The sequence below is a fragment of the Mesocricetus auratus genome, unplaced genomic scaffold, assembly GCF_017639785.1.
Source record: "Mesocricetus auratus isolate SY011 unplaced genomic scaffold, BCM_Maur_2.0 Super-Scaffold_100707, whole genome shotgun sequence".
NCBI classification, from domain to species: Eukaryota; Metazoa; Chordata; class Mammalia; order Rodentia; family Cricetidae; genus Mesocricetus; species Mesocricetus auratus.
The window spans coordinates 4,003,625-4,029,871 of NW_024429269.1; the positions used below are offsets into that span (position 1 = coordinate 4,003,625).

Below are 26,247 nucleotides of genomic sequence, written 5' to 3' on the forward strand. Positions count from 1 at the left end.
TAGGACTGGTGAAAGTGGGCAGCCTTACCTTCTAGGATATTAGTTTCTAACAGACTTTTCTCTGTTAAACTTTGAGAGAAAATGTTCATGAAGTTTCTCTTACTTTTCGCCTTTATAACTCCAATTCTTTTTAAAGCTCTTAGAAAAATCGGCAGTCTTATTCTTAGCAGGGTGCTGGAATCAAATGCTTTTCTTCTTCTCATTGCTCACATTTTGTCAATTGAATGTGGGAAAGCAGTTTATTTGAAATTCTCCCTGGGCCACAACTCTGTTATGGTGGAAGTGGGCTAAAAATATTTCAAGAAAAAAGCCAACAAGTGATTAGAAGCATGGCTCAATGGAACCAGTAGCTCACCCTTAAAATGACCTCATCCTTCCATGGCAGGGGTAAGGCAGGGGGTCCTATTTAGCTTGAATTCTAGGTAATTGTGTGGCAAACTTTCTTGTTGGACTTTTTTCTGCAGGTATAGGCCAATTAGGAGGGGATGGGCAAATAGATTTGATTAAAATAAAAGGTGACCCTAAATAGTGATTTGAATTCCAAACAAATAAATTTATAAATTCACTTAGGTTCTGGAGTAAATGGAAGTAATTAGGACTGTATTTGTGTGCAACATTAATTAACATTGCTAATTCTTTGTACATAATTATGCCAAATAATAACACTCATAAAATGTAAATATCAGGTGAAAAAGAGAGCACTATCTGCCTTCTCTTTTAAAGGTACTGGATTACAGTATTGCTTATGAACACACAGTGTCACCCAGCTTCCAGAAGCTCCCAGAAGCTCAGTTTCCAAGCCCAGGCAGGATGAAGTCTAATGAAAACATGAACTTGTGGTATAAATCTTTGCTGCCTGGTTCAATGAGGGGCGGCCCAGCAAGCCAATAACTCCATTCCTTAGAGCATTGCTTCAAATATTTATATAATTAAATATCATCTGCTTCCTCATTTAATTCCTGATCACCCCACCCCTCCCCCACACTTGACATGCCATCTCCCTGGCTGTGGTACTGATGGATCATCTTCATTACGTATTTGGGTGATGAGTCCCTGAATAACTCTCAATTTGATTTACCACATGCAAACCCTAGCCTTCTCAGAAGCCCTAAGTAGGGCAGGCTTTATGTAGCTTTCAGCTGGGTTGTTTGAAGATGAGCGAGAAAAATAAACTGTTTTTGTAAAACAATTTTGGACAATATTTGGTCTCTGAGGAAGCCCCCTTTACAGGCTGGTGATACTAGGAATCCTCTTTGCTAAGGAAGTGATCAACGAAGAGAGCGTGGTGTCAGAGTGCAGAAGTGCAGAGAAGAGAGTGGTAGATTGGGTTGTGTGTGCCTGGGATGCATCTGGAGCCGGGTAGAATGTCTTTGCTTATTAGGGAGGCACAGAGCTGGAACGCGGGCTTTCAAGGCGCTTCCATAAGACTCACATGTGAATTCTGGCTCTGTGCCTGCTGTCACAGGTCTATCCATCTACGTTGGCCTCAGGTTTTCCATGTTGAAAACATGAGCCTGCTGCTCATTTGACCTATCTGCTACAGGCTGATAGGATGGTAAACAGGAGAACACACCAAAGCTCCCGAAGAAAGTACACCCTCTCCCCACCTCAGAATCTAGGAGGCATGTGGTGTGGGACTTTTTTTTTAAAGATTTATTTATTTATTATGAATACAACATCCTGCCTCCATGTATGTCTGCAGGCCAGAAGAGGGCACCAGATCTCATTACGGATGGTTGTGAGCCACCATGTGGTTGCTGGGAATTGAACTCAGGACCTCTGGAAGAGCAGTCAGTGCTCTTAACCTCTGAGCCATCTCTCCAGCGTGGTGTGGGACTTTGATGTGCCTTGATGAAAGAATAAATGAAGCGGCTGAGTTTGCTGTACACAGAGAAGCTGTCCATAGCAACAGAGTAGCCAAGTTAGTCCCATAGCCCTGAGCCCAGGTGCAACTTTATTGTTGTCTAAAAGAGGGTACTGTCTGAACCGAGGCCCCAGGTGGAGGTGGGTGACAAGTACACCCTATGGTCACTCTGAGTGTCTAACACCCATGGGTGCCACCGGAGCTTCTGCTTTAGCTGTCTGATCTTGGTGGGGCCTTTGCCGCTGAGCTGGAGGGCTATGCAGAAAGACCCTGTCGTCTCAAGGAACAAAAAAAGCCCTAAATGTAGGAAGGCTACCAATGTGGACCCCAGACCTCTACAAGCATGTGTAGCACATACATGCAAATACATATGCACACACAAGAGCAGGTACACGCATAGAAATGCAGAATCTGACGGCTTCCTCAATCAAGACCACTTGGACTAAATAGAGTTAATGCAAAAGACATGAAAAAACACTACAGGGTACATGGCCAAGAGCCTGGCCCCAAGAGTCCAGTGTTGAACACGCAAATGCGAAGACACACCCAGCGTTAATGGCCCCTGCTAGAGCAACTGCTCTTGAGGCTGTCTTCTGTGGGCCTTGGGTACGTACCTAATACTCATTTATTTCTCATAGCTCTCCTGAGGTGAGCTCTCAGAACCACTTGCTGCTGGGGAGACTAATGCTGGGAGATTTTAAGTGGCTGGCTCAAGGTCACATGGGCTGGTTAGAGTTCTCATTGATGGCAGAGCCCTGGCAGTGCCTGCTATGCACTGAATGTTCATTGGTTGAACAGCTTCCCACTGAGGTGTTAACACGTGATACTTCTGTTTCTGTTGCTGTGAAGAGACACTATGACCTTGGGACAGGAAGCATGGTGGTGTGCAGGCAGACATGGTGGTGGAGAAATAGTATATCTGGATCATCAGACAGCAGGAGGAGTGAGTGATACTGGACCTGGCTTGAGATTTGAAACCTCAAAGCCCAAACTCAGTGACATAGTTCCTCCAACAAGACCACACCTCCTAGTGTTGCCACTCCCCATGAGCTTATAGGGGCCATTTTCATTCAAACTACCACAGAAGCTGTTATGATGTGGGGCACGGGGGGGGGGGGACGGGGACACATTGGCAGATCCCACAGTAAGTGAGGGAAGTTTTATTGGGGGAAGGGAAGGAGAGAGAGAGAGAGAGAGAGAGAGAGAGAGAGAGAGAGAGAGAGAGAGAGAGAGAGAGAGAGAGAGAGAGAGAGAGACAAAGACCCCCTGCCTCTTCAGAGGAACAGTGGGAAAGAGAGAGCAGGAGTAGGCGGAGCTTGTCTCTTAAAGGGATCTTTTGCATCTGCACAGAGCCAGGGCACTGCTTGCCATGTGCAGAGGGGTGACACTCTGTCAGGTCCCCGAGGTGGGGGGTGGCAAGGTGTGCCTGAATGCTAGCAGAATCTAAGGGTGGAGCCCTCACCAATGCAGTCTGTGCCCTTAGGAGAGAAGTCCGGAGAATGTTCAGTTTGGGGGCCACTTGATACTACAGCCGGAGGCTGTTATAACCTAGAAGAGGGCTCTCTTTGGAAACAGACTGATGTCCCCCTGACTTTGAACTTTCACTCTTCAGAACTAAGAAGCAGACTTCAGCTGTTGTAAGCCACCCAGTCCGTGGCAGTTTGTTCCTGCACCCTAAATGGACGGAGATGGTGTCTTGGCATCAGAGTCCACGGACTGAGAACCTGGGGCGTCCTTGATTCTTTTGCCACCTCCTCTCTCTTGGTCAGCAGCAGCACGCACTTCAGTGCTTCCATGAGAACCGCTGCATGCACTGAGGGGGAGCTGATACTCCTGGTACACACAGCTGGGTGTTTTACCATTGACCTACAGGGATGCTATTTGCGCCTTCAGAACTGCAGAGAAAAAGGCCTGCATTGGTGCCATACCAAAAGCCAGATAAAGCAGCAACATGGAAGAGTAAGTGTGAAATCAGTGTGGCATGGAACAGAGACAGAATTCTGTGGCATGACAATGGTGTTTCAGATCAAAGACACATCTGTTTATAAAAAAGAAGGCCCAGGGAATGCCTGAATCCAGAGGCCTTATTAGGGGACTGGTGAGCATCTTCGAGGGCCCTCAGTCCCGGCCTAGATGGACACTCTCTTCCTGAGTGGCAGCAGGTGGCTCCATGGAGACACAGGGCACAACACAAATGCCAGTATGGTGGCCTCAAGAGCTTTCTTGTGCTGGCAACTGGAGATTCTAGTGTATTAAGAGAAGAAACCTTTCTGTGCACTAGACACTCAGCCCACGGGGCAGACACACTGCAGGGTCCCCTCTGCCTTTTATCTCTTCTACTTGATTTTCTAGGTTCTTCTCTTAAGATTTTGTTTTTCATTGTCTTAAGAAATACCACATGTCTCCTTAAAGCTGCATACTCTTAACAGACATAAAGAAAAAATGAGACTAAGGTTGGCATAGGTGTTTCTTCCGCTACTCTGGAACTCTGAGCAATTACAGTGTAACCAAGTCCTAGTCTAGTCGCTCCTGGTTTCTCTGTTCAGTTTCTCGTAAGTTCTTCCCCATGTTCAGCGCCCCATGGGCTGCAGACAACCGTGCCTTTTCTGGACATTTTGGCAAGGGTTGTTTTCTTCCATTCTTGGGATGTGTAGCAGAACCAGAGGAGAGCTGCTGAATTCTTGAGTCTCCTGAAAGTTATTGCTATGTTGATTTGATTTAAAACTTATTCCTCCCCTCTCTAGGACTCTACCAACTGACAACAAAAAAAAATCAGATTTAGTAAGCTGCCATTACAGAGAAAGGGAGAAAGTGCTTGGTATTATAGACTTGTATGTGAAGCCTAACAAAATTTATACTTTTGAAGTTCATAATCTACTGCACTTGAACTGTAGTATGATGCGTGGGACACAGAAGCACTTGAAATACATGAGCTTTTCTTCCCTCTAGAATAGCATGGACTTTGAAATTGCAAACCTAAGCCAAGACATGCTTAAGAATTGCTGGAATAACTTCTTAGGAAACGTTCTGATGCTGGGACTCTCCATCCTTGACCATGAACTTAGACTCTCAGAACTGAGGCCTCGGTGATAGTATTTTTCAAATGCTCTCAGGTGATGCTGGTGTGCATCTTAGCCTGGAGCACTGCACCAAGGACAATGCAATTGGCTCTTACTTTGCATTGTACTTTTTGAGCACAGGCCTTTAGTTAGACTTCATATTATTACATCGGACGCATTTGTTTTGCATTGAATTTGATGAGGATTAACACCTATCTTTTCAATAGTGTATGCACTGTCTCTGACTTAAGCCCTGTTTTGTTTTTAAAGTATTCACTTTTAAAATTATGTGCAATGTGTATCTGTGCTGAGGTATGTGCATGTGAGTGTTGGTACGCAAGGAGGCCAGAAGAGGGCATTAGGCCTTTGGAGTAAGAGTTATAGGCATCTGTGAGTTATCAGATGTGGGTGTTGCAACTGAACTTGGATGGCTTAAGCACTGAGCCCTGCAGTCCCTACACTTTAAAACAAAACAAAATCCTTGCCCCCGCCAAAGTCCAAGCATACATAAGAACAGGACCTTTAGGATGTGATCAAATAAGATTCAAGTCATATTCCCTAGCAAACCTTGTCTAGGCAAGGGAATGTGTAGGCATGTTTGTGTTGGAGAATTACATATCAACCCCCCTACCACACCCTTAAACTTGGTATTGTCCTGGCTGAGAATCTGAGAACCTTCTGGTATCCTGTGTTGCCTCTGCATAGTTGCTCACATGAGTGAAACTTGAAGGACCACTGCAGCCCTGTCCTCTCTGAAGGACAGGGGTGTGCCTACCTGAATTTCCTATGTATCCAAGCTCTTAAATCACAATCCTGGATGCTTACTGGGAGCATCAAAATCAGAGGTTCTCAACCTGTGCGTCTTGACTCCCTTTGGGGTCGAACGACCCTTTCATAGGGGTTGCATATCAGATATTTACATTATGATTCATGACAGTAGTAATGTTGTAATTTTGCGGTTGGGGGCTACCACCTGATGAACTGTATTAAAGGGTTGTTGCATTATGAGGGTTGAAAACAACTGATCTAGATGGATGTCCACCTGGGTTGCTAGCTTCCTTACCAGCTCTTCTCTGCTGACCTTTGTCAGTGTGTTCCCAGGGTGGAGACATGCCCAGACACATAGTCATCTTGTGAGCAGAGGAAGGACCATGTAAACCAATCTTGCACTAGCTGGAGAAGAGTGGGCAACCAGTGTGTCTGGTCAGAAAAATCTTCCCCTCTCTCCTCCTTTCACTTCTTTATCCTCTTCCAGCACTACCCACCGCCAGCCTCTCTCCCTACCAGGAATTAAAATGTTTTGTTTGGAAATAAGTCTACTGTACGACATAGCCAGCCAGGTGAGCTTGAATGTGAAGATTGGTGTCCAGAGGCACCGGAGAAAGCCGAAGCCATTTCTATTGTACTGGGAGTCATGGGGAGACCAATCAAATCGTCATCTCCTGTATGAAATATTCAGTGTACAAGGTTATTAACATATAAAAGACTTATGGGCAAATCACTTTTAAGTATGACAAGGTCTCTAAATGTTCTTGGGCTGAGCACAGGGGAAAAAAGGGGGATTTGGGGGGTTGTTTATCAGCAGCGCCATGAGGGAGGCTTACTTCTTCCCTTAAATCTGGCTGAATATGCATGTGTGCACGGCATGATAATGACAGTCACGCCAGCCGGGAGATTAGTTGGGCTTTTGCTTCAGTAATTCCAGCATGCTAATTCAAAGGACAGGAGGAGGCAGGGGAGGCTAGGCACCATCTCCCCTGTACGCTAGCCTCTGTGCTGTGCTGTCCAGGACAGCCGCACTGGGAACCCTCAGAGTGTTCAAAGCCTTGTGTTCAAAGCTGGTCCTCCTGTTCTAATTGTGGGATAAACAACGAGAAGAAGGCATGCAACTCAGTGAGTAATTGCAGCTTCACAGGCATCCACCCCTTCCTCTGAGGGCAAGAATGGTACTGGTCCTCTATGTAGGATCCCTGTATGTCCTGCTGCTGTTTACGGGGGAGTGGCCACACAGGCACATATTTGGCCAGCAATGAGAAGCTCTGTGGGCACACGGAACTGCTGCTGCCCTTCTTAATGGGCACCGTGGATGTTAGACCCTGGCAGTCTGGGTTAGAGTCCCATCTTTGTGGCTTACTAGCTTTGCAACTCTGGACAAATCCTTTGTGCTCCCTGCACTTCAGTTTTCCTACCTACAAAAAAAAAATGTCAGTTGGGTGTGGTAGCCCACCTGTAATAATTGCTCCAGAAGCTGGCTAGCAAGACTAGCCATATCTGTGAACTCTTGGTTTGGTTAAAAGAGCCTGCCTCAATGAATAAGGTGAATAGTGATCCAGGATGATTACCAGTATTAACCTCGGGCTCCCACATGGACATGCACACATGTACACATGCATCTACACATCATATGTGTGCACACATGCATACCATGAGCATGCACAGGAAAATGGAAGAAGAAAACAAGGAATTGGCCAATATTTTTATTGTGAACCTGTGCTTTGAAGTCAGGATGACAACCTTGAGGAGTGATTGTGAGCCTCAAGTGCATCTTAACTACAGTTTCTTTACTAACAAACAGCCCCTGCTCTGTAAGTTGTGTTATTTTCCATGTGGAGTTCCAAGCTTGGCAATAACAAAGGATATTGTTTACTCTGTTCCTAGTCCTCCACCTCCCTGGAGTTACGTCCCCAGCCAGCTCATGTCCCTGTGTATGTCTTTACATATACGTGGATTGGCCTTGCACTCTCATGTTGAACGGACATCTCAGTGACTAAAAAAGGATGTTTTCAGCTGGGTATTGGTGATGCATGCCTTTAATCCCAGCACTCGGGAGGCAGAGGCAGGTGGATCTCTGTGAGTTTGAGGCCAGCCTGGTCTACAGAGCGAGTTCTAGGACAGCCTCCAAAACAATACAGAGAAACCCTGTCTCAAAAAACCAAAAAAAAGGATGTTTTCTTTATTCTTGAGAATTTTATGCATTTATACAATGAAACATGATCATGTCCACTATCGTTTCCCTCTTCCAAGCCCCTCCACATCCTCCACCACACATCTGCCTCCCAACTTCATGCCATCTTCTTCTTTTTTCCTGGTAAACCACTAAATCCATTTAGTGCTGTCCATCTTTAGCTGCATGTGTGCCCCACAATGAAGCATGGGAAATCTATCAGTGACCACACCCTCCAAAAAGAATGAGTTTTCCTTTCCTAGCAGTCTTTCCTTGCCCACCAATCCTTTCGTGCCCCCTTTGCTCCAGGCACCACCTTCAGGATTGTCATTGTCTGGGATTCAGAGTTGAGTAATGCTTTCTTCTGGACATGACACAGCTATGGCATAGAAAACCACCCCAGTAGCTGGAGACATTTCCTACATTTTTGGAAGATAGAGAAGAGAGAGGCAACATCAATTAAATATTTAAACAGTGTTTTAACTAGTGTGTGTGTGTGTGTGTGTGTGTGTGTGTGTGTGTGTGTGTGTGAGTGTGTGTGTGAGTCTCGTTGGTGAAGCATTTGTGTGTTATCTTATAAGTCACAGTCAGGATAATAAGACTCTGAGAGGTGAGGCTACTGGCCTGATGTCACACATTGAAGTAGGGCTTCAACGGGAATTTGAAATTACTTCTCTTCTGAAATCTTGGACCAGTGTTTGTCGCTTGAGGGTCTTGAAACTTTCACAGTACACCCTCCACTAAAGCAGGAGTCTCCCACACTCCCCCAGAGTGACAAACAGCAGAGGCTTTGCCAGAATAAATCATCCACTTGGAAGATGATGGCATCTTGACAATGCCAAGTATGTAACAATCCACCCCATATATTGTTTCCAGTCACTGGTGATGCTAAGTGACTTCGGGGCATGTGCTCACGATAAGAATGCTGAGGAATTGCTTGTTCTGAATCACTGTGTGGTATATGCAGGCCTTTAGAGGTGGAGCCTAACCAAGGGAGAGCTCTAAGTACTTTTGCATTTATGTAATTTTTCTCACCCTCATCTCTCTCAGTGGTTGGAGATAGTTCTGTCTTCTAAATACTCAAATTGAGACTGGTATACAAACCTATAGGGAGCAAGGAAGATGGCTCAATGGGTGAGAACACTTGTGGTACAAGCGTGAGGACCTTAGTTCGAATCCTCAGAACCCATGTAAAAAAATCTGGTCACGGCTGTTCATAAAAGTATAACTTCATTGTTGAGGGGCAGAGATAGGTCAATTCCAGGAACCCACTGTCAGCCAGTCCAGCTGAAAAGGAGAGCTTCAGGTTCAGTGGGAGACCCTGTGTAAAGAGAATAAGGCAGAGGGTGATAGAGGCAGACACCAATGTACCCCTCTGCCCTTTGCTTTGCATGCAGAAGCATTGGGTATGCACATGCACACACATGTGCACATATGCATATGCACACACACCACCAATCACACATAACAAACTCCTAGTGAGACTTCCAGTTGTTTTTATTAAAGTCAGTGGTAGAATGCAGAATCTGGCTGTGCTTGGGAACTGACTTGTTCCTTCATTTTTTAAAGGAGCCTAACTGACAAACTAGTGAATTCATCCAGTAGGAAACTTGGAAACCTCATTGGTGCTGCAGAAGCAAGGCTGAGATTCACATCTCAGTGTGGACTTTCTGATTCTGGCCCCTTTCTGTTTCTCATGGTATTGTTGCTTGCATCTATCACTATTTGCTTCTTTTATTTTAATTTTTAAAATTTGCTATTGTGTGTGTGTCTGAGAGGGGGGAGGGGGAGGTGGGAAGGAAAGGGAGAGAAAGAAGGAGGGAGGAAGAGAGAGGGAAGAGGGAGGGGGGAAGGGAGGGAGAGACGGAGGAAGAGAGAGAGAGAAGGGGGGGTGAGCACAGGTTCATATTCCTGGAGTTGAGAAGATGGCTTTTAAGGGTTGGTCCTCATCCTCTTTGTTGAGGGTCTCTCTTGTTTATGCCATGTTGCATGTTCTAGGCTAGCTGGCATTAGGGTGACTTTTCAGTTTCCATCTCCTGTTTCACTGTAGGATGCTGGAATTATAGATGCACATCATAGAATCTGACCTTTTAAACACGGTTCTGAGGAGGCTTGGATAGCAGGTGCCTTTACCTGCTGAGCCGTCTCACTGGCCCATTTTCTTATTTTAGAACTATTTACCTCATATCTTATATGACATTAACTCAAAATACATCAGTAACCCAAATTTGAAGCATGAAATTGTCATACTTGAGGAAAATGTTGGAGGGGGCCTTTCTGACCTTTGAAGACTGCAAATGATTCTTAGGGCTTAAAATAAGAAAGTGTTCAAGAAAAATGATTGATGTGTTATTTAAAAGATGTTGCTGAGAAAGATGGAAAGACAAATCCAGACCAAACTTATTTTATTCAGTGTCATAAGCAGTATCTCCCCCCTCCATATCTAGTCACTCATTAGTAGATACATTTATTTGGTTTTCTTGTGTTAACCTTGTCTCCTCAGACCTGTTAAGCTCACTTACTTACTTCTAGTAACATTTTTGTTTATTCTTTATTATTTCTATGTAGACTCTCATAGACTGAATGTATATGTCCTTCAAAACTCATGTGTTGAAATCCTGACTTCTGCTAGGGATGTGGCTCAGTATAAGCGCTTGCCCAGATGACTGGAGGTTCTAAGAGCAGTCTTCAGTCAAAACAAAGAACTGGGAAATCCTAACACTCAGTGTGATGGTGTTGGGAGGTGGGGTTTAGAGGTTAGCGCTTGTTATTGCTGACTAAAATATCCTTGCAAGCTCATGTTTGAAATGCTAGATCCTTTGAAGGCTGTGGCATCTATGGGACTAGGTGGGGTCTAACTGGTGGAAATGGATGACTAAAGGGGGGCCTTTGAGTAGGGTGATAGCTGCCCTTGGTTTTAGCCTGTTCTTTTGGATTCATGGTCTGTTGCCATGTGAACAACCTGCCACCTCCTGCTCCTGCCACCAAGTATGGAACCACTCTGCCTACTGTCCCTGCCGTGATAGGCTGAAGTGCCTCTGAAATCATGAGACAAAACAAGCCTTTCCTTTCCAAAGCTGTCACTGTCAGATCTGGTCTCGTGACCCCAAAGTGACCAATCCGATACTTCCCCTTCGTTTGAAAGAGAAAGACTTCATAATTATCCCTACCCCTTTAGTCATGTGAGGACATGTGAAAAGAGCCCTCTATGAGTCAGAAGAGGATCCTCCCCAGATGCCAGCAGATGGTGCCTTCATTCTGGACTTAGGGTGAGAACTACATCTCAGTTGTCTATAAGCCACCTCTAGCAGCGTGCTCTTGCAGTCTTCGTGGACCGAGACAATGATTATGCCTTTTGTGAACACTGATAGCGTTTGTCTGCTTCCTTTGTGTTTTATTTCCTTCCTTGTCAGCACCTCCATCAGGATGCAACACAGGGATGGTGAGAAATTATCTCTGCCTAGCCTTTACCTGGTTAAGAAAGGTGGACCCTGCAGGCTCTTTGAGAGCCTTGTTATTACTGTTATTTTAGTTGAGAAGATTGCAACCCCTCCCCAACCTCCTCATCTCCCAACTATTCTCCTATACCTATATTACTCTGCTGAAGGTGCAGGGAGCAGGCATACACACTGCCCCTTGAAAGTCTATTTCAATGTATTTTAGAGACATTTGTTCTCTCTGTGCTGTTGACCATTCCCCTGCCTTCTGTTCTTATCTCTCTGAACTCCCCGACCCTCTAAAAACTGTGAATGCATACATTTTAAGAGCGTTAACTCCATTTTAAACAGTGCATTTGGAAAACAAACCTTTAAGAAAATGAATAGCTCCTTGCACGCCGTGTCTTTGTATCAGGGCTCTTCACGAGTGTCCTCCCTTTTAGTTGCTGTAAGAGAAAACAAGGACTTTCTGTCTTTGTTGATGAGATATTAAATAATGAACAAATTATTATTAGTGAACAGAACTGTAGGAAAGAAATATGCTCTTAAGGCTGTCAACACTGCTGTAGCCCAGCCATCAAACTGCTGCACGTTTGACAGCATGGGCAGACACTGCAAACCACCAATACGGAAGCACCCAGCTAATTGCACAAGATGAGACTTTGGGAAAAGGCAAAATCATTAGCTCAACCATGTGAGAACACTTTGAGAATCATCTTTAAAGTGCCTCTGCAATTTGTCTGGCTGATAGTGGCGCTGGTGCAGAGTCGGTCATTTTAACAGCAGCACAGTTCTGTTAACCATTGCTTGAAACTACAGTGTGCCTGTTGTGTAGATCTACTAAGGCCCTTCTTAAACAATGTTATGGATGCTCCTGTGTCTCCCATCAAGAAGGAGGACACAACATCTTAGGTCCAAAGAATCTAAAGAAGGCAACGGGAACAGAGGAACTCAAGTTACAGGATAGGGATTGTATAGTGTCACATACAGTTATAGGGACAACAAAAACAATAAATAACGCCTGATAAACATCCTCCCAGTGGACAAGGGATGCTCCACTGTGGCTGGGTTTGGAGAAGTGGAATTTTGGCAGAGGTGTGTCACACTGTGTGAGGACAAAGACAGTTGGGGGCCTGGAGAAGGAGGGGGAAAATGTGTGTTACCCTGCTCAGGAGATGATGTTAGCTGCTAAAGGAGCTCACAGCTTCTAGAACTGCCAAGAGCACCTTGGAAAAGACCAGGAAGAACTGATTGAGACTGGTGGGACTCTTCTGAAGGAAATGGTTGTGGGACTTCTTTCTGGTGTTGACTCTGGAGCTGGGGCCGAAGATTCTGGCTGGGCTAGCTGAGGTGAAGAGGAAGGATGGCTGAGAGAAGATGGACACTGACTAGAGAATAGAGTATCAACTAAGGGCAGAGATCAGGAAGTGTGTCCATGAACAACCCGTTGATGTAGAAGATGGATTTGAATTCAGGCTGGAGGTGGAGGTGCAAAAAGAATGGGTCAATGTGGTGTTAGAGAAGAAAGCCAGAGAGAAGTTCCCAAAGAGAGGCCAAAACTGTAGGAAGAGCTAATTTCCCAGAGAGGGAAAGGAAGCATAGTCACTAAGCTGCAAGAGACCCAATGACTTCCTTCATCTTCCACAGATCTTTCCTTCATTTGTTGGTGTCTTAGTCACTGTTCTATTGCTGTAAAGAGACACCATAGCCATGGTAACTCTTACAAAAGAAAGCATTTAATTGGGACTGGCTGTAGTTTCAGAGGTTTAGTCCATTATCATTAAGGCAGGAAACATGACGGCATGCAGGCAGATATGATGCTGGAGAAGTAGCTTAGAGTTCTACATCTGGATTCACAGCAGGAAGACTGAGACTCTTGGCCTGACTTGGGCTTCTGAACTCTCAAAGGCTACCCTCAGTGACATACTTCCTCCAATAAGGCCATACCTCTTAATCCTTTTAAAGAGTGACACTCTCTGTTGACTAAGCATTCAAATCTATAAGCCTACGGGGGGCATTCTTGTTTAGACCACCACAGTTGGGCACTGCCTGTTAGGAGTAGAGCATTTGCCAGGCATATGCAAGGCCCTGGGTTCAATCCCAACCTCTTGCACCAAAAGTAAGTAATAAGTCCTTATAAAAACAAGGATTCTGTGGCATGCCTTCCCGGAATACTGAGGTACAAAGCTGAATGCATCTTGAGGAAGTTATATAGGTAAGCGGAGTGACTAAACCATCCCCAATGCCACAACAGCCTGAAATGGCCACAACCAAGACAGCAGAAAAGTGAGATGACATTCAAGCCAGGTCTCTTGAGAGTCTGGAAGGTGAGTGGGGGGAGAGGGGCACAGAAAGAAACTTCCAGATAGAAAGTGGAAGCCACTTTGGGGGGCTGCTTTTCCCCCCACAGCCATCATTGTGAGCTCCTCTGCTCATAGTCTCTCAGTACAGCCTGTTTTATTTTAAATCTTAATATTTCTGCTTACAATATGTGGTTCTTAAGCTCTTCAGATAGAAGACAGCTAAATGGCAGGATGCCTCTGAGCCACAGGCTCTATGCCTGCGAGGAATCTTTGTTCTTTGCTGTGTGAGTCTAAAGGCAGCCTCAGCCACTTCACATAACCCGGTCCTTGTGAAGTCAAGATTCTGTGGGGGCAGAGAAGCCGAGGAGTCAACTGAAGACCAGGACACAGCCCAGACTCCTGATGCAACCTGGTCTAGTCAGATGGAGGTCTAATCAGCATCGGATTCACCCTGTGATGACAGAAGCCTCGGAGTCTATCTTTGAACCCTGACCTTGAAAATTCAGTTTCCTTGGAATGCCTCCAGGCATTGCCCAAAAGCTAGGGCTTCAACTTCTGGCTAGGCATCTCCCCAGTACCCGCAAACGTATGCTGCCCCCTCCGTGGGCCCCATGCCCAGGAAGCTTCCCGCCTGTCTCTTTTCTGGGCTTGCAGCCAGGCTCCAGTTCTCAAGATGCTGTGTCTTCCAGATCCTGCCTTGACTAGCTCAGTCTGCAGCCCTCGTCATCACAGCTTCCCTGTCATTCCCATGCTTTTCCCTGCAGTCATCTGTGTCCCATGTTGAACATTTGCATCAGAAAATGATTGCATTTCTATTGAAGTTGCACATGGCAGCCTTTGTCTCCACTAAAAATGACCTGGGCTGTGTCTGAGGCTGTGGAGCTAGTCTGGTAACCCCAGGGCTCTGTGGCTCGGGTAACAGTATTCAGCTTCCTCCAGCCAGGGATCCATTTTGGGCAGGCTTCTGAGGGGTGGACATCTAGGCTTGACTGGGGAAGGATCTGGGACTAACCCTAGTGCTTTGTGTGTTAGAAAAGGTACCGGGTACTTGGTACTTGGTGAAGTTGGGGAGTGGGGTGAACCCATACCCCATCCTCAAAAGGAAAAGGGACAGGAGAGACAGACATAGAAGAGTTCCTGGTGGTGTGCCAGAGAGAAAGTGGGCTGTCTGGATGGCCTTCTGGGTGAGCAGAGCACAGGACTCGGGCTGGACTGCAGTCAGGAAGGTGACAGTAGCCAGACAGTGTCTGTGGGCATATGGCATGCTTTTCCATGGGGGTTACACTTCAAACTTCTAGGCCTCCCCATAGTTCTCTGACTGGCACTGCCCCTTCTTCAGATGCCCTCCCAGATCCCAGTACCCCTGCTTCCCTGTAGGAGCAAGTAGGAGGCCCAGGTGTAAGGATTCAGGCATTATGCAGGCCTGCCTTTGTCACCTGGCAGAATGCACTCAGGAAGTACCCTGGTCAGCCCAGGTGCAAAGGACTCCTTAAAAGAAAGACCTCCACCCATATATGCTCTCTTTCCTTCTCTCTTTCTGCTCTCTCTTTTCCGCTATTCCCCTGGGACAGACACGACTTTTCCTATCTCCCTCTTCTTTTCTGTCCTCTCTGTGTCTCTTTATTTCTTTTATCTTTCCTACACTCCCCCACCCCTTCCCTTTCTAATAAGACTTCTCACTTAAGCTCTGTCTGCCTGGCATGTTTGTCTCCTGCCTCAGTCACCCTCACTCGTCATGAAATCTGCCAAGGTCTGCCATGAGCTTTTTTCCTAACGCCAGGTACTCATAAAACACCATGATGACCACACTGTCTCCTAAGTCTTCTTGGCTCCTCCCCATTGGTCTCCTGTAGAGCTGCTTATCTCTTCCATGCACTCTGACAGGGAATTGTGGGTGTTGTGGTTTTAGTTTTAAAGTTGTTGCTCTGGTCTCCCCAGCTTGATGCACACTGTTACCAAGTCACTATGACCATGCTTCCATTCTCCAAAGCCAGAAATATAATGTAGGAATAATATGTATCAGCTAGTTATATCTAGGATTCTTGGTTAAAGTAAAATTTATAGAATTGACAAGTAATTGTGTTTATTGGAAAATCCCTACATTGAGGTGTGGCTACTATGACTGTCCTGTCTCTCTTGAAGAGAATCAGGTCTCACAAATATTTGTACCTAGCAAGGAGCCTGGTGTATTGACTGGCTGGTTGAATGAATTACCTGACTCGTACAAACCCTCACATTGAGGATGATTGGTTCCATTTGGATACTGTCTTCATACATAGTTAAACATTGTAACTGGTGATTGAAGGTTTTTCAGATATGTGACATAGTAGAGGAGGCATTTTGCTCCCTGTTTTTATCTTGATAGTTATGACTCTATTTGCTATTTTGAATATTTACTTTTAAAGCCTTATCACTCTCACATTTATTTATTTCTGATTCCTTCCTCACAATAGATGTGGGTGGGCAGGCCAAGGCGGCAGCATTTTCTTCCATTCCATTTCATCTTTTATCAGCAGTTAACTATGAACGCCTTTTCTGAGTCATCAGTATTGGCCTAATGGGCTGGAACAGCCCAAGTTGAAAGGTAATTACTTACTCTGTCGCTGATAGCCCAGATGAAACCAGGACTTATTAGAACTGTAGTAATGGAAGGATCTGCTTAATGCAGATCTTTTAAGTAGTTTGAAGCAATCTCAAATTCATCTCTCTTTGCCATATGTTAAAATGTCACATCATAGTTTTAAAATTCAGGACCAGAACAGAAGTTTTGGGAGAAGCCTGCCTGTGGAAGAGTTCTTGAATCTCTCTTTGAAAAATCAGAAGCATTTGTTCATCTCAGATTACAATGTCTCCCAGAAGGGAGCCCAGCCTGCACTTGCCTGAGCTGAGCATAGCCTGGTGGTCTTGGGTGGTGGGTGGCTGAGTGCCTGCATACTGTATAGAAGGTGAGTTCTGGAACCAAATGCCTCCTCCTCTGTGTATCAGGAGCTCAGCTCACTGTCAGCCTCCACACACACAGCCATTTCTGTGAAGGTGATTCAGACATGTCTACAAAAAAGACCTTCATACTCTAAACCTGTGTTCGTGATGTAAAGTGGCTTGACCGAGGTCCTGTTAACACTTGATCAGGCCCAGGTCAGAATGGAATTCCCACCCAGGCTCTGGGTACTCACAGATCTGTGTTGCAGTGGAAACTAACAGCTGTTCTATGCTGCATTTCCAAGTTATTTCTCATCTGTCTGACTCCTCCATAGGAAACAGTTAGAAATAACTTCATTTTCTCTTTGAGTACGTTTCTATGGTGCTGGAGTTTATACTGGGCTGTATAAATCTAGGCTGCTGCATGCACCGACCCACAAACTAAGCTCACCCAGCCAGGAGCATGGTGACAAATGCTTGTCAGAACAGCTTAAGAGTCAGAAGGTTTATTCTGGCACAGTTTCAGGAAGTTTAGACCATCAGGGTGAGGAAGGCCTGGTGGAGTTCTTGGTAATGAGAAGGTACAGCTAGGGTTCCTCATATTTTAGTGGCCTGCAATGGAGTGGGTTATAACCCTCAAAGTGGTTTAAGATGCTATCTAAGCCCCATGGCCACAGGGTTCCATCACCCTCCTAAAACAGTGCCATCAAATAGGGACCAACTCTTCAAACACACCAGCCTGGGAGGGACGGACATTTCACACTTAGTAACAGTGCCATGACACATGCCAGGCCTTTTCAAGGCTGAGCAGGTTGAGCTGGTCAGCTCACTGGGTAGGGGTTGGTTTCTGTTCCACAGCTCTGAATTATCACACACAGAACAGCATAATAACCTAGAAGCATCTGGCAAAGTACCTTGATGGTTGTGTGGGTACCTTTGAAATGAGGATGCTCACACTATGCTTGTCAGTTGGATGTGTGTGTGTCCATGTGTGGGTGTGCACAGGAATGCGTGTGTGTTTACACATGTATATTTATATATGCATGTGCATGCATGTTAGGACCAGAGGTCAACACTGCATCACTGTGCGCCTCAGGTGCCATTCACCTTATTGATTGATTGATTGATTGATTGAGGCAAGGTCTTTCTCTGGACTGGAACTTGCCAGGTAGGCTAGGCTGTCTGGCTAGTGAGCCCCAGGGATTCACCTGTCTCTCCCTCCACAGCACTAGGATTACAAGTGTTGTCCTACCACACTTGGGGGAGGTGGCATTTCTGGGAATTGAATTCATTTTCTTATGCTTATAATGTAAGCACTTAACTGATTGAGCCTTAGATATTCAGTTGCTTTTAACTTTTTTTCTGAGTTTTGATACTTTTTTTTACTGTCTCTCTCTCTCTCTCTGTGTGTGTGTGTGTGTGTGTGAGCGAGAGAGAGAGAGAGAGAGAGAGAGAGAGAGAGAGAGAGGGAGGGAGGGAGGGAGGGAGGGAGGGAGGGAGGGAGGGAGGGAGATGCCAGTTATGTATGTGTGTCAGTGTGTACACTAGGTCTGCCCTGCCACTTGTTCTTTTGAGACAGGGTATTTTCCTGAACCTAGAGCTAGGCTGGTGACCAGCACACCCCAGGGATCCTCTTTTCTTCAATCTTACAGTGTTGAAATTGCAGACATGTGTATGGCCATGACTGGCTTTTTTTAAAAATGTGGGTGCTAGGATCTGAAATCAGGTCCTCATTCTTGTATAGCAAGTGCTGTTAGCCACTTTTTATTAGGTGCATAGAGCTTCGAAGTGATCCTGGGACCAGCCTCTGATTGGGGAAGAAGCAGACACATTTCAGTAGCCATGGAAACAGCTATTCTTTGTGTGGATCCACATTGACTGTTTGCTACATGTTTTAATAATGTGATGTGTTACACTAGGGACGTAAAAGAAAAAAATTTGTAACAGTGTAGTGGTTTGAATGACAAATGTCCCCTATGGGTTTCAGTATTTGAACGTTTACTCTCAGTTGGTGGCAGCATTTGGGAGAAGTTTAGATGGTACAGCCTTGCTGGAAGATGTGTGCTACTGAGAGCAGGCTTCGAGCCACATACACGTCACTCTCTCTGTTTCATGCTTTTGGTTTAAGACATGACCCCTGCAGCCAAGCCTGCCATGTGCTCCTGTGCCTCCCCACCATGATGGAGGGAGTCTTGCCCTCTGGTACCATAAGTCCAAATAAGCTGCTTTCCCTAAATTGCTTTTGTTGGTAGTATTTTATCATAACAAAAAAGTGAGGAATACTTCTGGTTTACATCTGGTGTTGACAGATGTTTTACTGATGAACCTTTTTAGCAGTATATCTACGGACAGTTCTGGGATAGCTCAATACCAGTGTTGGAAAGAAGAAAAGCTATGGATGCCTTGGATCCCAAGCTGGGAGTTCACATTACCTGCATAGGATCTATTTCACACTCCTCTCAACTGGGTCTTTATAGTTTGGTGATGATTTTAAGAACTGGAGGTAGTGTTTACAGATAAGAAAACAGTAATAAAGACATAATCTCTTCAGGATCTCATAGTGCTAGAGCTACACCCCAGGAACATCGAGTTCTGTATCTTAGGTATCTCTCAGGCTAGATCCACGGCATCCCTAGGTCAAGACCCCAGATATCTTTAGGTATAGACCTTGGACACTTCTAGACCTAGGCCCTGTGCACTTTTAATCTAGACCCCAAGCACTGCTAGATCTAGAACCTGGGCATCTCTAGTCTAGACCCTCAGCTGTTCTAATCTAGATCCTGGGCAGCTCTAGATCTAGATCCTGGGAGCCTCTAGGTCTAGACTCATCTTCTCTTTGGTCTGACTACTGGCCTCTCTACCTTTTGGCTGTGTCCTTCCCACCCCTTTGCCTGGCTCCATTTTTGCAGAAACACAAACAACTTTTTAAAGAACATCTGATCTCTTCCTAATGAGTACATTTATGCTGGAGGCTGGCAAACTTTGTGATTCTATCAGAGCAAAAAAAATCTTATTTATAAAGAGGCTGGCTAATTATCCATGACATTTTAAATGTCTGAATTGTCCTTGAGCTGAGAGTGTGAAAATCCTAAGACTCAGGGGTATACACTCCCTATAGATTTGCTTAATTTCACATACTCAGACAGTAAAAACCAAATGAATCTGAGCTGTTGAACAATCAAAACATTCCAAGCAGGAAAGCAATATGAAGAACCTGTTAACTATAAGCCTGCTAATTTTGTATCACAGAAAATACCACTGAATATGAAGAAGCTCACTTGAGTAGCAATGAAGATGTAACAGATACACTTTGCTGGTGGATTAATACTCAGCTGAGTGGCTGGACCAATGATGGTAACAGACACTTTAATCTGTCACAGTACGGGAGGAAAGGCAGAGCTCACAGTCACTTGAGGAGCTCATGTGCTGTTTCTATTATTGAAACCCAGAGCACTGTAGGTTGACCAGTAAGCCATGGTAAATTGGAAGCTCTTGGGTTCTCAAGGTTGGGATTCAGTTGAGATGCCTGAGCATGTTAGATAAAGAGCTCAGTGGTTGAGTGGAACATGGTAATGGTAACACAGTATCTGAACCCATTGCTTATACCAGCTGTCCCATGCAGAGAAACCTTCTGTGTGTGCATATGTACGTATTTGTGTATATTAGTGTAGATGCACACGTGTCATGGCATGTGTGTGGAGGTCAGAGAATGAGCTTAGCTGTTGGTCCTTGCTTTCCACTTGTTATTTGTCACTGTCTACACCAGTCTAGGTGACCTGTGACCTTCCAGGGATTCTTCTGGCTCCACCTCCCTTCTTACCCTAGGAGTACAGGGATTACCTATGCTTGCTGTTATGCCTAGGTTTACACAGGTTCTGGGGATCCAAACTCAGATCCTCATCTGAGTGCTTGACCAGTAAACCATTCCTTAGTCCTGGTGAATGCTTTTGTTGACTTGTATCTTGCTGTTTTCTAGGGTGACATTCTTAGTCTGTGGTTAAGACCTAAATACATTGCCAACCTAATGGGGCATATGAGATAGGAATCTGGCTCTGACTTTGAAACGACCTGAGTTCAAATCCTGGTTCCAATTTTCTCAGGAACATATTTCTCACATATAAGGTGGGAACCCTGCTACTTTGTGGGTTGCCATGAGATTTAGTGAGATACTGATGTTCAGCCACCTCTCAGTGCCTGCTGGTCTTTCTGCACTCATGCCTCGTCCCAAGGAAGTTTTTAAACGTGGAGAAATATGACCATCAAGTTGTTCTAAGAGGGGTGAATTCTACACTCACAAAACATTTCTGACACCAAATATGTGGATTTCCCATACCAAAGCATTCTCTAACTCTCTGCACACACCAGCTGGGTTTCCAGCAGCTCTCCCTAGATCTGTCCCTAAGTCCCCAGAGCTCATACATTAGATTTCAGTCCCAGAAGACTGCCCCATTTTAGATGCCAACTACAAGTCTCAGATTGTCACCTCTGATTCTGGTGGTAGTTCCACCACCCCTCCTCAGGCTTCATGTTTGCCTGTACTCAGGGAAGTACTTCACTTATATGTGCTAGTTTATTGTGTAGGGTACAATTCAGGACAAGACACATGGGAAAACATGAGAAGCGAGGACTAGGACAGAGCTGCAAAACCTGTGCCTTCCTTGGGGCATCACCTTCCCAGATGTTCTCCATACCCATTGTTTGGGGTTTCTATGGAGACTTCATTCTTTAGGCATGGCTGCTACAATCATTATCCTCATTCTTCCCTAGAGGTCAGGATGTGGGACTAGAAGAGTGTGTGTGTGTGTGTGTGTGTGTGTGTGTGTGTATGTGTGTCTGAGCCAATACTGGGATACTGGGAGTCTTTCTCCATTGTTGTTGTTCTTGCTTATTTTGAGACAGTCTTTTTGAGCTTATTATTTTGGCTAAACTGGTTGACCAGCAGAAACACTGGATCTATTTGTCTGCCTCCAACCCTCCAGCACTAGAGGTATAGATGCATACCACTGTAACCAGCATTTACATGGATGCCAGGAGCCAAACTAAGCTTCTAATATTTTTACAGCAACCATGTGATCTACAGATCCATCTTGCCTTATGTCACAGTTGAGTGGATTTAAAATGTTTGTTTAGTACTAGGCACTGTTGGAGATTGTGTTTTAGTTTCGTTCTGTTGACTGTGTTGAAGAAAAGAATGGTAAGCCAAGTGTTTTAAGGTACTGGTGGATTGAGATATGCTCTAAATACTCTCCCTGGTTGTTCACTACTTCCAGATGTTGCCAAGTAGTTGGAAAATATCCTTGTCTTTAGCTGACTTTCTGAACTTGACCTTTTACCTGTGATGTCTACCCTCATGACTTTCCATTTTTGCCTTCTTTTCTGGACTTGTTTATGAAATACATGGTCAGCACAGTAAACACTGAACACAAGATGCTATCCTAGGCACTGGGAATAGGTAAAGGCAAGATGAACAGAGCCTACACCCCCCAGTGGGACATGGGAAGGAACAGAACAGAGCCAGTAAGCACAAAATATTCTGTAACTTTAAATATTACCAAATGCTACTGAGTAAACTAAACAGAAGAAGGTATAAGATGGGGAGAGAAGATTCTCTTAAACAAAGATTGGGCCAAGAAGACTTCTCTGTGGAGCTAATCCCTGAGTAGAAACTTGAAATGAGAAATGAGATAAGCAATCATCTTCAGGAAGAATGTTCAAGCGGCTGGGGCAGCAAAGGCCTTGTGGTTAACTCCTTGGCTTGTCCACATGATAACATTCTGTGTGGCTAGAAGGAGAGAGCAACAAGGAAAGGAAACATGAATGGAAAACAACTAGGGAAGGACCTTTGGAAAGGACCTCAGGTTGAGAGAGGTACAGGCTATGGGATTCATCTTAAAGATGATGTACAGCTATAGAAAACCATTGCTTATGTTGCTCAGGAAAGATGGGATGCAGGGAATCTCAGAGAGAGGGTAGAGTCAGGACATTGGTCACTAGTATAGGAAATGAACTAGCTGGGTGTGACAGAGATGGTTGAGACATGGTCACAATCCAGAGCCCCAGAGGTGGAGTCAGTGGAACATTCTGGTATCAAGTTTAAGTGTCTCATAGGAGCATCAGGACCCTGGAGGCATCACCTCCATGGGCCACGCTTCTGAGGTAAATAACCTTCTTCCATGTGGATGGTGCCTTTGGTCCATTTTGTCTGTGGGAATAGGTGGGGAGATATATTTACTTCTCAAAATGCAAATATGTTAGTGAAGTATCAGAGCTGGGTGGAGAGAGCACTTTCTTGGTATATGAACCTGTGACACCTTCCATCTGCAACTCCAACACTTTGAAGCTGGAATGTGGGCAGGGAAGGCCAAGAGGCTTCATGGCTTGTCTGTTTTATCTTTGATACTATGTAGTGGAGTCAAGTTTCCTGGCTCTTTTTTTCTTTTTCTTTTTCTTTTCTTTTTTTTTTCCTTTTTTTTTTTTGCTTCCTGGTTCTTAAACCAAGTTCCAGATAATTGCTCATTTTATTTATAGAATGTCCAAGAATATGCAAAATAAATAGCAAAGATGCAGATTTTGAGTTCATGGATATAAACAACACTGTGCATTAGTCATCTATTGTTTGATAAATTATACTGTAACTTGACACTATAAAAGAGCATACATAAATGATCAGTTTCTGGGGTTCAGGGTCCTAGATACATTCAGTTGGCCCTCTACTTCAGGGTTTCACTAATGTGCTAGGCAGGATAGAGATCCTATCTTGAAGGCTCCACTGGGAAGAGATCCTTTAGGCTCACTGGTGTGGATGTTGGATGGATCCAGTTTCTTAAGCTTTGGATTGAGGGTCTCAGGTCTTACTGGCTGCTACCCATATCTGTTCTCAATTTCCTGTCACACAGGTCCCAGAGTGCTACTTTGCTTTAGCAAAACATGCAAGAGAGAGTGCCAGCTATCAAGACGGAATTGCAGCTTTCTGTAGTTAAGTTCCAGGAGTGGGGTTGCCTTAATCAGTTAGAATATAGTTACTCAGGGAGAAAGGATTATGCAAATACTTGAGTTCCACCAGGATATGAGCCTCTTTGACAGGCATAGAGGTCTATCACCATTTGCCTGACACATGGTGATTTGTATATGATGAGACTATATATTGTAAATGTTCTTATAGAATAATACTAGGTAAGAAAAAACCACACACACTGTATCCTCCTCAGTCTTTACAGGCAAAGCCTTAAAAACTCAAGGAGGTGCCTAAGACACAGCAGCTTTGAGGCAGAGCTGGACCTTTTGATCTTCAACCAGTAGACAGAATGGGTTATATTAGCCTAAGATAGTAATTTTTGAATCCACAATTTCTGCCTCAAAGGGCTTCTATTCATTGTACACTTTTTGGGGGGGACTGTGAGTGTGTGTGTGCATGTATGCGTGTGCGTGTACATGTGTGTGCACGCACGTCCATGTTTTCATGTGGAGGCCAGAAGACAACTTTGATTATTATTCCTCAGGCACTGTCAACCTATCTTTTTTTCCCCTGAGACAGAGTCTCTCAGTTGCCTGGAACTCACCAAGTAGACTGGGCTAGCTGGCCTAGAAACCCCAAAGCTTCGTTTGTCTCTGCCTCCCCAGTGCTGGCATTACAAGCGCATGTCACCACCATTCCCAGCTTCTTGTTTTACCCATGTTCTGGGGATTGAATTCAGGTTCTTATGCTTGCAAGGCAAGTACTTTACCTATTGAGACATCTTCCCAGCCCCTCGTCTGTACATGTTAAATATACCATTGTTATGTCCTGATCCAGGCATGTATCCAAATGGATTATTTTAATGGCCCATCTTGGGCTTTGTTGAGACCCAGGGACTGAGTGTATGCTGACACTTGTCTGACTGAGGTCTTTTATTTTCTGTTTTTGCTTCTTTTCATTATCACGTCTTTGAATCATAAGACGTAGTCTTGAAGTCTTAAAAAACACTTCATGATTCAACTGGCAGCCTCATCTGTCTCTAATATTTTCCTTTATAATGTCATCTATGACCAGAGGCCACCATGTTACAAACCCTCATCAAATGGTTTAGTTTATCTAAAATCTTATACTTTGTGTCTTGGCCATGAGTGTGCCTTTTCTTAGGCCAGCGTTAACACAGATAGTGGAAGCATTAGAGACAGCTGTGGGAACTAACAGAAGGAAGGCAGGCAGCATTGGTCCTTTGTGCCCAGGGACCACATGAGAGCAATGGGTCAGGACACAAGACTGGGAGAGTACTGTGTCACTGCCTGAAGTCTATATTTGCCTAGATGGATACTACAGCAGAAAAGTCACAGCAGTGTTAGGGAGATGGGTAGTCAATGTAGCCACAATCAAGGGTAGACCAGAGTCCTGAAGCTTGAAGCAGTCATGGCCAGAGCAAAAATAAAAAGTAACTTATGGCTTAGAAATCCAGATTGAGTAAAGTCATAGTGCTGAACAGAGCTGGAGGTGGCCATGCTGGAGCTGGCATGCCTGTCCTACGCTTTCTTTTCTTCCCCTCCTCTTTTCAAGTTGAAGGTAAAGGGTGGGAATTACATAGGATTTGAAAGTTTTGAGTATTTTCAAATACTTCCCCTACCAGTTCCTTTATAACATGGCATTTTAAAAGAAGACCTCTTTTAAACAGCTACAGTGAGCCCTTAGGTTTGCTCGATTATCTGAGATTATCAGGTCCATTTTCTTTATTCAGCCCACATACCAACCCTGGCACATTAAACAGGATGGTGCCTAATAGATGGAGAGATCTAGAATCTGAATTGTTCAGTGGTAGGTCAAAGCACACTCAGCTGTCACAGGTCATGTAACTAGTAACATTGTGCCACTGGGACTCACACTTAGATTTTCCTTTTGTATAAGCAATGCTCAAACTTAACAGAATGAAGCCTGATGTCATCACCTACTGTGTAGAAGAAGAGAAAGGAAGGGCGAACAGAGGCTAAGAAGTAAGTGCTATTGAATAAAACATGAGAATAAGCAGTTGGCAAGTGTAGTCTTTTGATCATTATTGCCTGAAACCTGGCTCTCAACTGTTCTTTCCTCATGTTCCTTCAACTTTTGGTAAATATTCCCAACATTCGCCATGACGCCTTCTATCGAAAGGCTAAATGGCTGCCATTGCCTTCTACAGAGTCCCTGACAGTTCCATCTCTGGAGACGACTTCAGTGAACACCAGCCCTCTGTGGACACTCAGTGATGGACTAGACAGCTGGCTGCAGGGTGGTTCATCAGCATGCATGGTGACCAGTGTCTGACGGACATTAGAATTCATTAGAAATTTTCCAAAGTCCCAGGAATTTCGTTCCATTCTTCCTCAGCAGCTGGATGATCAAGAGTTCCCCCACGCCCAGCGATGTTACCTAAGCATTTTGGGGGGTAGGGGAGACAAATAGGTCTGATGATCTGATGACAGATAAATGGAAGTGAGGTGTAAACTCTGCTTATGACCCAGCATAGATGTTCTGAAGATGCTATATGGGGGATTCATGAGAGCTGTGGGCACAGTTTAACCCCTAGTAACTATGGTGGGCCAAGGAATAATCATGGGTGTCTTGGGAAGTCATTAAGAAGTGGGGCAAGGGCAGAAAAGGCAAATCGATAGCTAGAAGGAGTGTGAAGGAATGATTGTATGCCAGGATCTAGTCCCTTGACTGCATTTCCTGCCTCAATCACCAGGGATGTCTTCACCACTGACCATGGGCTGA

At 44.8% G+C, this 26,247-nt stretch overlaps 1 protein-coding gene and 1 long non-coding RNA gene across 5 annotated transcripts in view; one reads left to right on the forward strand and one right to left on the reverse strand.

The window, feature by feature from the left end:
- The window catches only part of Msra (methionine sulfoxide reductase A), a 317,423-nt gene that overhangs the window by 85,619 nt on the left and 205,557 nt on the right, over positions 1–26,247 (forward strand). The gene's annotated exons all lie outside the window — the stretch shown is intronic.
- The window catches only part of LOC121137816, a 56,362-nt gene continuing 37,979 nt past the window's right edge, over positions 7,865–26,247 (reverse strand). For both annotated transcript variants that reach the window (XR_005875091.1, XR_005875090.1), the window contains 3 exons: positions 11,674–11,750; positions 8,972–9,188; positions 7,865–8,286 (listed from right to left, as the gene is read on the reverse strand). This is a non-coding gene — a long non-coding RNA (uncharacterized LOC121137816). The remainder of the gene's footprint in view (positions 8,287–8,971; positions 9,189–11,673; positions 11,751–26,247) is intronic.